We start from the raw sequence: 19,475 nt of genomic DNA on the forward strand, positions 1-19,475 counted from the left end.
GCTTCATGATCTCAATTAGTTTGTTAGTGGCCCAGATTTTAGCCCCATGGAAGATGGTCAGACACATTTTTACCAAATAAAGCTGTATCAAGGCACCCACTGAGTAACCCCCGCCCTCTCGTGCAAGGGAACCAATGGCACAGCTAATACTAGTGGTATGGGTGGTCAGAGTCTCAAGGTGCTTTCCACCACTCAATTTGGAATCAAGATTGATGGCAAGATATTTATATTTGGGAACAACTTCCAGGACCTCTCAACCCATCCTCCAGCTCAGCTTTTTATCTTTTTAATGGTGGGCGAAACAATCATTATCTTGGTCTTGTTAATATTTACTACCAGAGAGTTGGATTCTGGATACGTTCTAAGGCAGTCCATTGTTGCTTGCAGACCACCAGGAGTGAGGTCAAGAATAACAAGGTTGTCCACATAGCCCAACGATTGTAGTTTAGGAGGTATGGACAGTTGGTTACAAATGTCTTGCCCCATGTCTGACAGAAAGAGGTTGAACAGGGTCAGGCCAGTACACAGCCCTTTTTAAGACGCTTTTAGATGTTAATCCAGCCAGTCGTTCTACCTTGCTGGTCCAAGTGGACTTTAACCCTTGTATTCATGTGCAACTAGATGATCATCTTTAGGAGGTCAGGTGTGATATTCCAGGAATTCAGCTTGCACCATAACTTGCCCCTGTCGACAGTATCGAATGCTGTGCTTAAATTAATAAATGCAGCATACAGAGCGTTCTTTCTACTGGGCCAAGTTTCTTGAATGGCGGTTACCAGAGCCAGACCATTTAGAGTGGTGATTAGGCTCGTCCAAAACCACTTCTGGTTGAGGGGAATGATGTTTGAAGATTCGGCCCATACCCTTAACTCGTACAGAAACCCGCATGCAAAAATCTTTGCTGGATCATCCAGCATTGCCAAAAGGCGATAATTGCAAGGGTCTGAATGGCACCCCTTTTTTTTATATAGTGGCACAATGTTGCTGTCTCTCCGGGAAGAAGGAATAACCTGGGACCGGCCAATCCAGCAGAACAGCCAGTACAATGACTGTGCAAATAAATCTACGTCACACCAAAAACAAAGGTGGGGACCCCTACATGGGGATCTGGGGTATAATCAATATTTGCTAGACCAATAGGATGCACTATGTACTGAAAAACTCAATCAATGTATTTCAGAAACTGCATGCTGAGGACCAAAGACTGTTTTCTTATTAACATTATAACATGTTATTTTATTACAACTTCAGAAAATAATTTCTAGTTGATTGTGAAAAAGCAATTCATTTACAGCAAACATATACTTTTGAAAAAAAGGGGGATTTTTTGTGCAAATAACACATTTTTATATAAACATTTATCATATACATATATCACTAACATACATTACGACCATTCTTTTTCTCAACCAAATCCAATTAAGTTTTGTAGTAGTAGTATTCCTATTTTGAAAGTCCACTATTATGTATCAACTACAAGCATCCAAGATTGTTCTAATAATATTCCTTTCATCATTGGATTTCCTTGTATATAGTTTCGACTTCGCATCAAATGGCCTGTGTTCTCATAACCATAAGTCAACGTCTTCTTCAGGATTAGTAGATTTATTCAAAAGCTTTATCAATGCTTTAAATTCTCTTTTTGCTACTTTTCAACAAAGTTCCACTTCTAGTGGTTTCCCACTGCGTCTTCTCACTAGCGTTCGATGAGTGAATTAAGGTCTTCTAATTCCACTTCCAAAGCAAGGTTTCAAATTCCTGCCTGAGTGACTGAGTGAAGTGCTTCACTGTATTTTTCTTGCTTGGACACAGGTGGTTAGGTAGACACACTGACGCTTCGAGCGATGCATCGGCAAGTCCTACCACAGAGATCAGGATTTTTTATGGTGCCACTGCTGCTGGGGACTTTGCTGCCCTAGATGGGATGATGTGGCCAATTTGTGTTCCTCATAAAGGCAGTAAAGTTACAGAAATCATGCCAAGGGAATTTCATGCCGTGGCAGCAGTGCAGAAAAAGAAGCATGCATGCGGTTTTGGTACAAATGGGATGACATGGTGTGGCAGGTGTCCTTACCTGGTCCCGCGAGGGGACCTCGTAATCAGGCAGAATGGGAACCACGGGTCCGCATCCATTAGCGGACCCCGTTAACCCATTCCGCCTGACTTGTAATGAGGCCCTTTATCTCGCTTGTCTCTTTCTTGAAACATTTTAGCTATCTCTTGTTCAGCATTCTGAAGCTCACCTTATTTCTCGAAATGTTCTTTTTGTAAAATTTGCATTTCCAAAATAACCTCATCTTTATCTTGTCTAATATGACCTACTGATCCTTTCAAGTATTTTAATTCTTTCTCAATAGCCTCTAACTGTTTCTTCCTTTGGGACAATTGAGTGTCGAGTTCTTTAACTTTGACTGCATGTCCTTTTGACATACCTCCAGTTCTGCTCTTAACTTTTTCTCCTGTTCACTAGCTTCATCTAATTCAATTTTTAGCCTGCTAATCAGCTTGGCATCATTTTCTTGCATTCGCAGGGACCTATTTAATATGAACCATGTTTTGGCACATAGCCGCATCAGACAATTTGTCTCTGCAGATTTATCAGCAGCATTTAATAATCTCAGAAGACGCACCTGAATTATGCTACCTTCTTCAAAAATGTTGCCCAATGGTTCTTTCTGAACTTCCCCATAGATGTGGTCACGCCACTCTGTGGCATTATTTGATGACCATGTTCCATGTGCATATAATTTTGCCTCCAGATATTGCACCAACTCTGGGAATGTGGCATCCATTTGAGACATTCTGAGATTCGCTTTCAGTGTCACACAGCTCTCATAGAATGAGTTCCCTTTAATGCACATATGTTGGTGTTAGACACACCTGCCATGCAAAGTAGATGCTCTACAGTCTATTTTCCCAGCCAACGCACCATGTGTGTAAGAGATTTTGTCTTATTGGTGTAAATTCGGGATTTGGTGGTATTTTTCTTACTGTAAAGTCTTGGTGGTAAATTGGCGGTACACTGGCCTTATATTTAGAGAGGTTTTGGTATTAGTCTATTTTGGTGATTATATATTGTTAGCTTGTATTGGTGGTAATTTTAGTGGTATCTCATTTTGTGATATTTTCAGAATTACCTGATTTTTATGGTACAGTGGTGAGCATGTTTATTTTCTTTATACTACCACCCTATCATAAACAAACCTTTCCTTTCTATTAGAATGCCTTCTAGTCGCCTGTAGAGAGCCCCAGACTTAGAACACTTCAGAGAACCCAATGAGTTTATTTAAGGCACCACCTATAGTTTGTGGCTGGTATTACTGGCTTATGTACATCCAGTAATCTAAGTGCTCGATTAGGCACCCCTTCTCTTCAACATGCAAGGAAGGAATCACTCATTATATTTTACACACACACCTTCCTACCATATCTAGTAGTAGATATTTACTACTGACTTACTCGTGTTTGCTATTTCAGCTACAGTGGTAAATTGGTAAATGCACTACTGCACTGATATAAACATCCCCTCTGTGCTTCACTTACATAAATAATTCACAGATGCATGAATGACACTAAAGTCTCAGTTGTTTTTATATACACTTCGTATTACATGTCATTTACAAGCTGCAAAATCTTACCACATGATATTTACAGCATCACCTGCAAGATCTAAAGAACAACAGAAACAAGCATGTAGTTTGCAAACATGAATTTATGTTCCCACACTTTGAACATAGAGAGAGAAATAAACATGCAATTTTTTTTAACCTCCCTGAACTGCTATAAATCCTCGCAACACACATACAGCATATTATCTTTTCTTCACTTGGCACTTAACATACCAAGGTCAGTAATCTGAAGTTCCCGCACAACCTCACTGTCTTTGCAGGCCCAGGTTCAGTGCCAAATTCCCTCATATGTGGGGGGCTGCCAGCTCTCTATCTCATAGCCAGTGCTCAACCCACATGGAATTCGGCAGATAAGACACAGTCCGTCTCTTGGTTCCAGCACGAACTGCTAACTCCTCTCACTTTATTTCTTAGGAAAACTCAGATTCAGCCCTCTGTTGACGTGGCTTATCCACCTACAATTTCTACCAATCAGAGTAAAAAGAATGTGCCCTGTGCCAGCCTTCATTTTTCAATACAATGAAGACTTAATTTCCAGAGCAACTGTTTCATTTTCCTTCCTGCATTTTACATATTTCTGTTCTCCACAAGCTGTAGAAAACGCTTGTGTGCACTTCCTCATGGAACAATTAATTTCAAACAGTACACCCAAAACATGGATTGTATTTCATTGTGCACAGAAGACTGCATCATAATGTTAGGGACGTTGAAATTAGTACTTTAGTAATGTTAATGCAAGGATAATCAGTTATGTATTCTAATGCAGTTTCCATACATGAAACATCCAATATGAATTGTGCACCTCTTTATTTTAACTGGCAGTACACTGTGTTTTTTTTGTTTCTGAATGCCTGGGCCTGGCTGTATTTCTCTACTGTATATTGTATGCTGGTAAAAACGCTGTATATTGTATGCTGGCAAAAATAATACCAGGCCGATTCATGGAATAATTAGCGCGGCGCAAGTGGCCAAAAATGTGCGATTCGCAGTGGAATAGCGAAAATCGCAGTGCAAGTGCGAAAATCGCACGAAAAGCAGCGCACATCGATTCATGGAAGGCCGTGCGCGAGAAAACCATCGGATGTGAGCTAAAAAAGTGCGCGGCGCACGTTGGCGCACAGGCCATCTAACGGCGTGCGCCAGGTCACAGCGAAAATCGCACAGGCCACAGCGAAAATCGCACATAGCGCGGCGCACACAACAAAAGTAGGCGGAACACGGGGCGTAACGCTCGGAATGGGAAACAACTTGCCAAAATGTGGGCGTCACTGGGGAAGTACAGGGTGCAAGTGCGCAGAACGCCCACACGCTCGCCTACAACACGTATTCATGGAATCGAATAGGGCAAAAAAGCGCACGGTCAAACCAGCGCACAGGCACAAACACGACTGCCACAAGAAAGCAGGCGGTAGCGTCTCAGCGCCTGTAATAAATGTGCGCCAAAAGGTGCGCCAACAAATAGCACCAATATACAGCCATGATGAATGTCCTATACTGTGGCCCTCCAGGACAAATGACTTGCAAAGGGGTACCCACAAACACGGACACCCGCTGACTGAAAAATAACGTGTGCGTGTATTCCGGGGTGCGCGGGAACTTTCACACGTGATTTGGCTGGGTACGTGGATCTCAGGGGTGCGCGGGAAGTCCCACATGCGATTTGGCAGGGTACGTGGATTTCAGGGGTGCGCGGGAAGTTCCACACGCGATTTGGCCGGGTATGTGCGCGGGAATTTACACATGCGACTTGGCTGGGTACGTGGATCTCAGGGGTGCGCGGGAAGTCTCACACGCGATTTGGCAGGGTACGTGGATTTCAGGGGTGCGCGGGAAGTTCCACACGCGATTTGGCCGGGTACGTGCGTGGGAATTAACACACGCGATTTGGCTGGGTACGTGGATCTCAGGGGTGCGCGGGAAGTCTCACACGCGATTTGCCAGGGTACGTGGATTTCAGGGGTGCGCGGGAAGTTCCACACGCGATTTGGCTGGGTACGTGCGCGGGAATTTACACACGCGATTTGGCTGGGTACGTGGATCTCAGGGGTGTGCGGGAAGTCTCACACGCGATTTGGCAGGGTACGTGGATTTCAGGGGTGTGCGGGAAGTTCCACACGCGATTTGGCCCACACGTGACTTGGCTGGGTACGTGGATCTCAGGGGTGTGCGGGAAGTCCCACACGTGATTTGGCAGGGTACGTGGATTTCAGGGGTGCGTGGGAAGTTCCACACGCGATTTGGCCGGGTACGTGCGCGGGAATTTACACACGCGACTTGGCTGGGTACGTGGATCTCAGGGGTGCGCGGGAAGTCCCACACGCGATTTGGCAGGGTACATGGATTTCAGGGGTGCGCGGGAAGTTCGACACGCGATTTGGCCGGGTACGTGCGCGGGAATTTACACACGCGATATGGCTGGGTACGTGTATTTCAGGGGTACGCAGGAAATTCTACACGCAATTTGGCTGTGTGCTCCCAGGCATTCCCTCTACACCCTCCACGGCCCCTGCAGGCAGCCGACACCACAGGGGACTACCCTGCACACCTGCTTATGTCACCCAGCACCCCCGCCCCCAGCATCCAGGGCAGCCTCCACCAGGCCCACACCCATGTCTCCCACCACCCCCACCCCCCAGCCACCATGGGCAGCCCCCACCAGGCCCCCACTCATGTCTCCCACCACCCCCACCCCCCAGCAGTGCAGGGGCAGCACCACCAGGCCCCCACTCATGTCCAACTCATGTCTCCCACCACCCCCACCCCCCCAGCATCCAAGGGCACCCTCCACCAGGCCCCCACTCATGTCTCCCACCACCCCCACCCACCAGCCACCATGGGCATCCCCCACCAGGCCCCACTCATGTCTCCCACCACCCCCACCCCCCAGCAGTGCAGGGGCAGCACCACCAGGCCCCCACTCATGTCCAACTCATGTCTCCCACCACCCCCACCCCCCCAGCCACCATGGGCATCCCCCACCAGGCCCCCACTCATGTCTCCCACCACCCCCACTCCCCAGCCACCATGGGCATCCCTCACCAGGCCCCCACTCATGTGTCCCACCACCCCCACCCCCCAGCAGTGCAGGGGCAGCCTCCACCAGGCCCCCACTTATGGCCCCTATCACCCCCACCCTGCAGCAGTGCAGGGGCAGCACCACCAGGCCCCCACTCATGTCTCCCACCACCCCCACCCCCCAGCAGTGCAGGGGCAGCCTCCACCAGGCCCCCACCCATGTCTCCCACCACCCCCAGCCACCATGGGCACCCTCCACCAGGCCCCCACTCATGTCCCCCTGAACCCCCACCCCCCAGCATCCAGGGGGACCCTCCACCAGGCCCCCACTCATGTCCCCCTGCACCCCCAGCCCCCAGCATCCAGGGGCTCCCTCCACTAGGCCCCCACTCATGGCCCCTAACACCCCCACCCCCCAGCAGTGCAGGGGCAGCACCACCAGGCCCCCACTCATGTCAAACTCATGTCTCCCACCACCCCCACCCCCCAGCATCCAGGGGCACCCTCCACCAGGCCCCCACTCATGTCTCCCACCACCCCCACCCCCCAGCCACCATGGGCATCCCCCACAAGGCCCCCACTCATGTCCCCCTGCACCCCCACCCCCAGCATCAGGGGGCACCCTCCACCAGGCCCCCACTCATGGCCCCTATTACCTCCACCCCCCAGCAGTGCATGGGCAGCACCACCAGGCCACCACCCATGTCTCCCACCACCCCCACCCCCAGCCACCATGGGCAGCCTCCACCAGGCCCCCACTCATGTCTCCCACCACCCCCACCCCCCCAGCAGTGCAGGGGCAGCCTCCACCAGGCCCCCACCCATGTCTACCACCACCCCCACCCCCAGCCAACATGGGCATCCCCCACCAGGCCCCCACTCATGTCTCCCACCCACCCCCACCCCCCAGCCACCATGGTCAGCCCCCACCAGGCCCCCACTCATGTCTTCCACCACCCCCACCCTCCCAGCAGTGTGGGGGCACACTCCACCAGGCCACCACCCATATCTCCCACCACCCCCACCCCACCAGCCACCATGGACAGCCCCCACCAAGCCCCCACTCATGTCTCCCACCACCCCCACCCCCCAGCAGTGCAGGGGCGGCACCACCAGGCCCCCACTCATGTCCAACTCATGTCTCCCACCACCCCCACCCCCCAGCATCCAGGGGCACCTTCCACCAGGCCCCCACTCATGTCTCCCACCACCCCCACCCCCCAGCCACCATGGGCATCCCCCAACAGGCCCCCACTCATGTCCCCTACCACCCCCACCCCCCAGCAGTGCAGGGGCAGCACCACCAGGCCCCCACTCATGTCCAACTCATGTCTCCCACCACCCCCAACCCCCCAGCCACCATGGGCATCCCCAACCAGGCCCCCACTCATGTCTCCCACCACCCCCACCCCCCAGCCACCATGGGCATCCCCCACCAGGCCACCACTCATGTCTCCCACCACCCCCACCCCCCAGCAGTGCAGGGGCAGCTTCCACCAGGCCCCCACTTATGGCCCCTATCACCCCCACCCCCCAGCCACCATGGGCATCCCCCACCAGGCCCCCACTCATGTCTACCACCACCCCCACCCCCCAGCAGTGCAGGGGCAGCACCACCAGGCCCCCACTCATGTCCAACTCATGTCTCCCACCACCCCCACCCCCCCAGCACCATGGGCATCCCCCACCAGGCCCCCACTCATGTCTCCCACCCACCCCCACCCCCCAGCCACCATGGGCATCCCCCACCAGGCCCCCACTCATGTCTCCCACCGCCCCCACCCCCAGCAGTGCAGGGGCAGCACCACCAGGCCCCCACTCATGTCCAACTCATGTCTCCCACCACCCCCACCCCCCCAGCCACCATGGGCATCCCCCACCAGGCCCCCACTCCTGTCTCCCACCTCCCCCACCCCCCAGCCACCATGGGCATCCTCCACCAAGCCCCCACTCATGTCTGCCACCACCCCCACCCCCCAGCAGTGCAGGGGCAGCAGCACCAGGCCCCCACACATGTCCAACTCATATCTCCCACCACCCCCACCCCCCAGCCACCATGGGCATCCCCCACCAGGCCCCCACTCATGTCTCCCACCACCCCCACCCCCCAGCCACCATGGGCATCCCCCACCAGGCCCCCACTCATGACTCCCACCACCCCCACCTCCCAGCAGTGCAGGGGCAGCCTCCACCAGGCCCCCACTCATGTCCCCCTGCACCCAGGTCCTCACAATCCCCAATCATGTGCGTTATGGTCAGCCTCCACAGCCAAAAGGCCCTACAAAGTAACCCATTCACCCACATGGAAATGGAAATTACATGTTACACCCCCAATGTTCATAAAGCAAATGAACCCATGTCCGTCACACACAATGGTTGCAATTGAATGGGAAAACACCCAACATGACATGCATGAAACCAATGAGATGATACCACACAGTGAAGTATGAAAACAAAATTGTATTAAAAAAAATTGAATGCAAATGAAATGAAACAAACTACAATGGCAATGAAAAAAAGATAAGCTGCATGTCCGTCCAAAAAAATCAAAACTACAAATCCAAATCCAAAAAAATGTTGTTCAAAGTCACATTAAAAATAAAATCAATCCGAGAGAGAAAAATAAATGCAAAGACCATTGCTCCATGGAGAATAAATAAAAAATAAAAAAATAAAACAATCCAATGAAGAACTATGTACAAAACATCCAAGGGTCCATGAGCACAACTGAACAAAGGAAACCTACAAAAAACCCTAACTAAAATCCAACTATATACAAAAAGTGGAGCAGTGTCCGTCGACTCCAAATCATAAGAAGAAACAAAGGAAACCTAAAACTAAAGAACTATATACAAAGGCGGCGGGCAAGTCCAGCGGCTCACTCCGTGGTGTTCCGGGCCAGGGCATCATCAAACTCCTTGTCTATGTCCCGGAGGCGGTCCTGTTCCATGTCCCCGAGGGTCCGCAGGGACGACGCCATCTGCTCCTCCAACCCCCTGCGGAATGCCTCGAGGCACTCGCCCCGCCTCAGGGCCCTCCGCATGGAGTTCTCCGCCCTGACCATCGTGAGCCACGCCTCTTCCGCCTGCCGCCGCTCCGCACCTATCTGCTGGCCCAACCGCAGCCACACGGAAGACACTTCCTGTCCTGGGTCCTCCTGCTCTCCGGCCGATGCCTGCCCCTCCGATGTTGATGGCCCCGAGCCATGATGCCTCCCACGTTGACTCTGCTGCTGCCTCCGATGCAACTGCCTCTGCCAGCACGACGGCATCCAGTCTGATGGAATCCACCGACGCCGTTGTGCACGTGCCCTGCCTGATGATGCCGGCACATCCTCCATCTGCTGGGGTACAGTTGCTGTGGTGTCCACCCCTGCTGGACCTCCGACTCTCGACTGTGGCAGGGATGGGATCCCCACCGAGCTGGCTGCATTGGTCAGGGCAGCTCCACATGGGGCCCTGGTGGCATCTGGGCCGGAAGACGGCAAGGAGAACAACCGGCGTATAGCCTCCACAGAGGAGGAGAGGGCCGCCAGATTGGCCGACACATGCAGGAAACCCCCAAACATGGAAGATCCCAATTGGGCCACGCCGGCACGGTGCTCTTCGTGATGATGTGCGTGCTCCTCCCGGGAAGCACGCACGTCATCACGAATTGCACCCGCGCGCATCGCGACCCCAATCAGGACCTTCTCCATACGGACACGGGTCCCCTCGTCCGCAGGTGGAGGGGAGTCAGATGACATGGTCATCCCCTCTACCTGCGGACGGGCCTTGGACGGGGCATCCCTGCTGGTGCATGGTGGTGCACTCACAGGGTCAGGGACAGCGACATGCACAGGCCCCTCCACGGTGACCTGTGCTGCCTCCTGCCCCTGCCCCTGGACTGCACCACTTGCACCAGCAGGGATGCCCCCACCAGGCCCCATGTGTGCCTCAGTGGCGGCCTCATCCTCCTCTGTGGAAACCACCAACCTGGATGGCTCCTCACCGTCTTCCGCCGTAGCAGGCCCCTGTGGGGGCTCACCCACCCCTTCCGCTGCAGCCGTGGGGGCATCCCCACCGCCTTGCTCCACAGCGCCATCTCCGCCCTCTTCTTCACTAGCCGCTGCGAAGAGGGAGACATAGAACACAAGCATCAGGGTCCTGTCAATGGTCCCCTAGACAGGAAGCAATAGCAGATGAGTACCACTGTCAAAGTACTCTTCCATCATGTCCCTCCACAACACATGGGTCAGTCCAGTCAAAACACACACAGTAACAGGCATGGTGAATGCCATGGACATTTCCATACATGTCCAATGGACTCTTGAAACATACAATGATATGGATCTCACATGCATCATGGGTCATGCCTACCACATGCACACACTTCACCTCAGTCACATCCATCTGGCCTCATACACAGCGGATACAAGGATAACTAGGCTGCATCAGTGAATCTGTGCATTGTCACACACATGTGTCACGCATCCATGGCATTCACAAGTCACAGACTCGCAGGTCAGGCACACAGACATGGCTACCATATATGTACCTGACATCAGCACCCATCCCTCACCCCCACCCATGTCCAGGAACAGAGACTGGCATGCTCTCATCTGTAAAATCTGCATAGGGCTCCCCATTTCACATTTAAACACATGCAACAACCATGTGGTTCACACATCACTGGTCGCACATGCATTACCATGATGTCCCTGCACACATACATGCATACATGGCCTATGTCACGCATACAGGCAAGTATCAGACAACCAGCACACCGCAACATGCCCTGTCTCAAACAGCAATGCTTGGACACTTACCGCTCAACTCCAGACGGGTCTCCCTCTCAAGGATCTGGGTGTGGAGCGCTGGGCGTACGCATTCCAGGACCCTCATCTGGATGGAACTCATGCAGCCCCGGCCCCCCTCCAAGAGGCGCCGGGCCTTCACGAGGGTCCTGGACCTCAAGTCCTCCCAGCGCTTCTTGATCTTCTGGACGTCGCGGGTTGCCACCCCCTCCGCATTGATGGCAACCACACAGTCGGCCCAGATCCTCTCCCGTCCTTCCTTGCTGGCGCGGGATGATCCAAAGAGGGCATCATACTGCCCCAGGACATGCTCCACCAGGACACCAACTTCGGTGGCAGTGAAGCTGGTGCCCCTCTGCCCCTCTGGCCTGGGGTTGCCACTGGTGCCAGATGTGGAAGTGCCCGACATGGCAACCCCAGAGGCAGGAGTGGGTGGGCAACCGGGTCCTGGGGCTGGGCTGTGGAGCGATGTTATCCCAGTCGGGAGTCTTCTGTTCCAGCAGGGGTGGACACAGCAACTGGACCCCTGCAGATGGCTGATGTGCAGGCACCAAATGACAGGGCACGGTGGCAGCAGGCAGGCAGGCAGGCAGCAGCAGCAGATGGCACATGGGAGGCTGCTCGGGGCACTGGGGGGCAGTAATTCGGCCTTCTGGGCAGGAGCGTGGTCTTCCGTGTGTTTTCGCGTGGCCAGCTTGATACGGAGTGATTTGGCATGTGAAAATCCTGCACGTCAGCGTGAAATTCGAGGAAAGGCCCTTAGCGCGTAAGCGCGTCCGCACGCATACGCAATTCTATTGGACCAAAGGCCCTCAGCGCGTAAGCGCGTCTGTGACGTGACCCGCACGGGTGTTTCCCTCATAGCACGTGATGACAGAGCACACGTGGAAAGACTGCACGTCAGAGTGTCATCGCGTGTAATTGGACAAAAGTGCGTGTACACGCGATTGGCCTATGTACGTGTATTTCAGGGGTGCGCGGGCACTTACACACGCGAGTACATCAGCGCACGTGTATACCGGGGTGCGCGGGAATTTCCACACGCTATTGGACTGGGTACTGGATTTCAGGGGTGCGCGGGAAGTTTCACACGCGAGTACATCAGCGCACGTGTATACCGGGGTGCGCGGGAATTTCCACACGCTATTGGCCTGGGTACTGGATTTCAGGGGTGCGCGGGAAGTTTCACACGCTCGCCTACAACACGCGCAAAGAAACACGTACGCCAGTAGGAAGCAGGCATACGTCGACCCGCGATGCATAAATTTGCACGAAAAAAAAATAACAAGCTCGGACGCCAGGATGAATATACCGTTCCTAGCAGCAGTGGCCGTGGGCTACCAAAGGAGGAGGAGGAGGATAGTCAGGGCCAGAATATTCACACCCAGAACCAGCCTTTTCAGGATGCCTGATGACCAGGTGTATGGGAGGTACAGGTTTCCACCACACATAATACTGGACCTGGTGAGTGAGTGGGAGGATGACCTCACATCACCCACCCTGTGCTCCCAAGCACTCAGCCCCCTGGAGAAGGTCCTCAATGTACTGCACTTCTTAGCCACTGGATCATTTCAGCGGACAAGTGCCATAGTGGGTGGGGTGTCACAGGCCACGCAGTCACGCTGCCTACACCAGGTCTTGAACATCATCACTGCACGCCCATCAGTCCGCAGGCACATATACCTGCCCAGAACACCTGCAGAAAGGCATGCTGCAGCCCTGGATTTTTACGGTGTGGCACGATTCCCCAAAGTGCTAGGTGCCATCGACTGCACCCATGTGGCTCTACGTCCCCCCAGGGCATCTGAGCACATCTATAGGAACCGCAAGCACTGGCATTCCATCAACGTGCAGGTAGTATGTAATGCCAAGGGAATCATCAACTCAGTATATGCCAACTATCCCGGGTCCACCCACGACAGCTTCATTTACCGAATGTCCACCCTAAGCCGGGACCTAGAAGCTGGGCGGCATGGCGATACATGGCTGCTTGGTGAGTATGAATGCCACTGCACACGCATGCATGTCAGATACTGAGCAAGGTCACAACCCCACTAATGATACCAATCACCACCTCCACAGGGGACAGTGCCTACCCTCTCTGCCCCCACATGATGACGCCAATTCGGAACCCCACCACGCCACCCGAGGTAAGATATAACACAGCCCACATTGCAACCCGGGGCATAGTGGAGCTCACATTTGGAGTGCTTAAGTCACGCTTTCGCTCCCTTGACCGTTCTGGCGGGCAGCTGTTATACGCTCCCCCAGTAGTGTGCAGGATCATAGTGGCAGCATGTGTCCTGCACAACGTTGCAACACGCCGGGGCCTGGCCGTGGACATGGTGGTGGCCCCACATCCCCAACCACATGCACGGCCGCTGCGCATGGGAGGGGAAAGGGCACAGGGGGAGGCAGCCCGTACATAGCTAGTGGCTAATTACTTCACATAGAAATCACACCCCTGTGGAGTGCCACTGCCCTGGCACATACCATCTGACAATCAATGATAACTCAACCTGACACTGATCCTGAATGTCCGGAGAATCAACCGTCAAAACCATATCAGCCTGAGATTGTTCACCTGGAAGTGTTACAATGTGTGCATCCCTACCTACACAGACACCACTAATGCAGTTTCGTGAAAAAACACATTCATGCAGCTAAAATGAATACCCACTTGCAAAATGCAACATGAGGACAGTGCCATGTCACCCAACCCATCCCCAGCACTGCCACACGACACACCGTGCCATGTCATGCTATGTGCAGGTAAACAAAGTAATCCCCACAACATGACACAATTGTCACAATGTACAGTGTCCCTAATTGAAACTTGCGACACCTGAAATGCTCACAGTAATGCAGGACCAACAACACACTTGAGCAGGTATTTAGCAATAACACTTATCAGCTACTGACCCTCAAAACTACCATTAACATGACATTACGAATGTACGGAATTAGTAGTCTCACCACCTGGAAATGCCTGCACTCCCACCACTTCCAACTGTACAGTGTTGCCACCATGTAGAGTTGTAGGTGCACTGCTGCCAACATGGACCCCATCTCCAAAGTAGAGGGCCTTGTGTAGACATGAGGAAAGGACCTGCAAATTAGGAGGTAGACACGGATGATGAGTTACACATCAATGCAACATGCAGTGTACAACACAACAGCAATATGCACTAGGAATGTATACACAGTATTGACTAGACTACCCACACATGTAGTGGGAGTCCAATGTCACCATGTACGTCAATGTCACTTGGGCACACCCTTTGCAAGCCCATGGAAACGGGAAGCAGGAGGGGTGTGTGTGACAAAAACCCAAGCATCTGAACCAAATACATGACAAGCCTGCATGTGCCCAGCCACAATGCAGCGTATGCCCACAGGAGCCACAGAAGGCAACACATTGTCCCAAAAAAAATAAAAATAAAGATAAAAAAAAAAATAATAAAAAAAAAAATAAAAAATGGCCATTAATGGGCCCGGGGGGTTGGGGAGGCCACCCAGGAGGTCCGAGGACAGGGTGCACACCAAAACCCACCTGTGTGGATCTTGCGAAAAAAAAAACACCTCCATGGGCTAATGGCCCACACGGCTACCCTATTTTGGGAGTATCACTGCTGTCGCTATTATCTCCCTGTGCAGCTGCATCCGGAGGTGGTTCCACTATGGGAGGCAGCCCACGCAAGGCCCTAGTCTGTTCCTCCATGGCTGCAAGCATGCGGGTGTGGTAGGTCTCGTTCTGGAGGATGAGTGTGCGGAGGTCCCCATGCAACAACTCACGGGATGCCCGGACCTCCGCCCTAGTTGCCTGCATCTCAGCTGAGAGCGTACGGGTGAGACGCTCCAGCTGCTGTTCTGTCCTTCGGTTTGTTGAAGCCTCAAGCTCAACAAGAGTCGTCCTGAGGTGAAGGAGCTCCAGCCTCAGGGCTTCCCTGTGGCCCTGGGACTCTATGGAGATGGCTTTCTGCAGAGTCGCCAGTGCCGCCCGCCTGTCCCTGTTGGACGCCAACATGTCCTCCCTGTGTGACTGGCAGATGGAGTCGGTTGCCTGCTGTAGTCGCTCCATCAGCCTTTCGGGGGGGACAATGGAAGTGGCCACCCTATCCATGGCCTGAGCCATCATCTCTGATGATGCTGCCTGTTGGGTTGCCATACCGTAAATGGATTGCTCCCATGCGGTATTGCCAGGTGGCGTACGGCCACCACGTCGGTGGGCACCACACCTCTCTGGGGCAAGGCGAACTGTGCCTTGCTGTGCCGGCACTGCCTGAGGCTGCAGGACTGCAGTCCCCCTCTGATCTGCTGGCCCAGGAACAGGATCAGATGTCGCAGAGTGTGACCCTGCATCCGTAACCATCAAAGGCGTAGCTGCCAACACTGACATCCCCATTGAGGGTTCTGACCCTGGTGCAGGTGGGTGGGACAGAACAGAATCCCTCCCAGGAACACTCACCTGCGACGGCACGTAGGTCTCATCATCCGAATCAACACCTGAGTACAGCTCGGGGGAGGTGCAGCCAGAGACACCCCTTGAGAGCACGACCTGCAGCAGTTGTGGGTTCTCACCCACCACCACACCACGTCCCTCACTGGTGGTCAGTCGGCCCTCGGACCCCTCTTGGGTCTGCACCATCTCCACAACCCCAGCAGTATCAGGTGCGTCTTCCCCTACAAAGACATAAAAGCAAACAAATGGAAACAGGCATTAGCACCATGGCACACAATGAGGGCTGAGAAGCAACAGAACCAGTACTTGATTGACACATGTCCCACATGACTAAAACCCTCCCATGCATGCACCCTCACTGCGTATGAAGGGCAGGCAAATGGCACACACTGATGACACCAAGATGGAAGATGAACACATTTTCTGCATGCTGCCTGGCAGTGGCATCACACATTGGCCTGTGATTGCCAGGTGAAATACACATGCCATCACACAGATGGCATGTACAATTGCTATTGAGTGAAGATGGAGAGGAGGGCAGCACTTATTCATTCAGTCCAGTTCCCTCATGTAATAGCTTTTCTAATTCAAACAGGTCTGATTTTTCACCTGGAGCTGCCAGTCCAAAATGGTCCGATTGCACAGGGACATGTGTGAACAAATGATATCCAGGTAACAAAGTCACTCCACTTTACCATAGCCATGTCAGACATGTGACTAGAGGACTGAGAAATGCCTAGTAAAAGTGGTGGAATGCAAACAATCTGCCTGAATGAACAGAGAAAAATAAGCAACAATGTTGTGGCAAGGTGACACTTCAAGGGCAACTGGCGTGCTGTTGGGCTAGATGTCTACTGTTGGCAGAAGGGATACTGCTATGGCCAAATGCTGCTGCGCAGAATGTATTGCATGAAGCACATGGGTGACCCAACCGACTCAGGCGCACACACCCTCACCTGGCACACAAACAGAAGCCCTCACACACACACCATGTACATGGATGACACACACATGCATGTGCACTCACCAGACAATGCCTCATAATCAGGCAGATCTCCCACGCCTTGGATCTGTTCCTCCGTGACGTAGGTCCCAGCGACTGACTCATGTGGAGTGAGTTCCATGTCTTCTACTGGAGACCCACCTCCAGTCACTAGAGTTGCGGCATGACTTGAGGCCAGCTTATTCTTTGCCCTGCACTTTAGGTCATTCCAGCGCTTATAGCAATCATTGGCTGTGCGCCTCACGATTCCAAGGGCACTTACGATGTCCGCAACGTTCTGCCAGTGTGCCTGGCGTTGTGCAGGTGTGGTCTTGGATCCTGCAACAATGACCATCTCGTTATCATGTGCGGACACATACTCGACAAGTGCATTCAGTTCGGCATCCGTGAAGCTGGGCTTCCTCGACGGGCCGGACTGTGTAGCCGTGTCTGGGGCATCAGCCTGTGCGGGACGAGCACTCTTCCTCTTCCGCTTGGAAGGTGGTGGTGATCCTGAGTGTCCTGCGCCGCTCTGGACACTAGGGGCAGGAGCCCTGGTGGACTCTGTATCAGGAGTGTGGGATTGCACACTCAGCATGGGAGTTGGTGCAGGCATTGGCTCAAGTGTAATGGTGTCAGGGGGAATGTCAGCAGGATGGACTAGGACCGACACTGTCCTGGCTGGGTGTGTGAGAGCTGGGGTGGATGGAGCCGCAGCTGCCCCTGCAGCCTCTCCACCCTGCCTACTTGGGGCAGCAGATGACCTTGCTGCCCCTGATCCACGTGGCCTGATGACATCAACGTGTACCAGCGCACATGTCATAGGCCTGCTGACCTGGAAGTCAGCCATGGAGTCAGCCAGGTCTGGTGCCACAATGGGCTGGTCCAACAAGGGCTGAGCATGGATGGTGTCAGCCACATCAGCCTCAACCAGGGGGGGGGGGTATTATGGGTGCCCTTGACTGGTCCTCCACACATGGGGGACAGGGTCACCCTGCAAGTAACGACCACGTCCCCTACCGGATCCACCACGGCCACCACTTGTGGCTCGTCCACCTTTGCCACCCTTACGGATTCCTCGCCTCCCAACCATGGCACTGATGTTAATGTGCGTATGGGAGTGGCTGTAAACTATTGTCCTGGGCAATTGGGGGTCAAAGGGGTTGGGTACCAGATGGTAATTGTACCCTAGTGCTCTAGCAAGGCTGAATGTGACCCCTGGGGAACGATGACGGGTCACGCAACGCACAGGAAGCCCAAAAAAGGGAGATGACATGCACGCAACCCCTCCTAGACCACGTGTGCGGAAAAAAAAACCTGCACTACGCTGTGGCACCCAGTAACACAAGAATGAACGTATGCGTGTCACACGCAGCCTAGAATGACTTCTGAAGGGGTAGGCTACACACGGGGCAAGCACAGATGTTAGATACGTGCGTGACTCACCGTCTGCCAGGAAAAAGAGCGTGAAAAAGAAGCGTGTTTGGTTGGCAACACCCCCGCCAAAAGAAGAATTGTACGCTGTCTGAGGAGACAGGACAACAGCAGAAGGGAACACTGTTTGAGGGAACAGGCCCAGGAAAACCAGAAAAAGAGAAAAAAGAGAAAAAGCTGTCAGAGGTAACAGGGAGTACGAACTTGAAACGCCGTGAAGTAAATCGCATGTGAAACGACAAGAAGTACAGATTTCACCAACTCGCTCTCCACGAAAAGCACATACAAGGAAATGGTGTTCTACACGTACCTTTTATGCAGGCCCACACGTCCAGCGTCACTTCCGCGTGTACGCGCTAGGGCCATTTCCACCAATTACACGCTTTGTCACTTCCGCGTGTACGCGCTATTTCCACCAATTACACGCTTTGTCACTTCCGCGTGTACGCGCTATTTCCACCATTTACACGCTTTGTCACTTCGCGTGTACGCGCTATTTCCACCAATTACACGCTTTGACACTCGGACGTGTCTTTCATTTTTTTAACACGCAACATTTCAAACGTGTGCCATATTCAACGTGCACGTGACTTCGTAGACCCGCATACGCTGGTGGCCTTTGGGCCAATCAATGTACAGACGTGTGCTGACACGCTTACGCGCTAAGGGCCTTTCCTCGAATTACATGCAGACGTGCTGGATTTTCACGTGCAAAATCACTCCGTATCAAGCTGGCCACGCGTTCACACACGGAAGACCACGCTCCTGCCCAGAAGGCCGAATTACTGCCCCCCAGAGCCCTGAGCACGCTCCCACCTGCCATCTGCTGCTACCTGACTGCCTGCTGCCCACGTGCCCTGCCATTTGCTGCCTGCACATCAGCCAGGGGTGCTGTTGCTGTGACCACCCCTGCTGGAACCGAAGACTCCCGACTGCTTTTCCATCGCCCCTCACAGCCCAGCCCCAGGACCCAGTTGCCCACCCACTCCTGCCTCTGGGGTTGCCATGTCGGGCACTGCAACATCTGGCACCAGTGGCAACCCCCGGCCAAGGAGGCAGAGGGGCACCAGCTTCACTGCCACCGAAGTTGGTGTCCTGGTGGAGCATGTCCTGGGGCAGTATGATGCCCTCTTCGGAAGGTTGCGCGCCGACAAGGAA

At 53.4% G+C, this 19,475-nt stretch overlaps 1 protein-coding gene across 6 annotated transcripts in view; it reads right to left on the reverse strand.

Moving 5' to 3' along the window:
* The window catches only part of HTR2C (5-hydroxytryptamine receptor 2C), a 4,576,123-nt gene that overhangs the window by 2,696,564 nt on the left and 1,860,084 nt on the right, over nucleotides 1–19,475 (reverse strand). The window lies entirely within an intron of this gene.

This window comes from Ambystoma mexicanum, chromosome 5p (genome assembly GCF_040938575.1).
Source record: "Ambystoma mexicanum isolate Mex_15411 chromosome 5p, UKY_AmexF1_1, whole genome shotgun sequence".
Lineage (NCBI taxonomy): Eukaryota > Metazoa > Chordata > Amphibia > Caudata > Ambystomatidae > Ambystoma > Ambystoma mexicanum.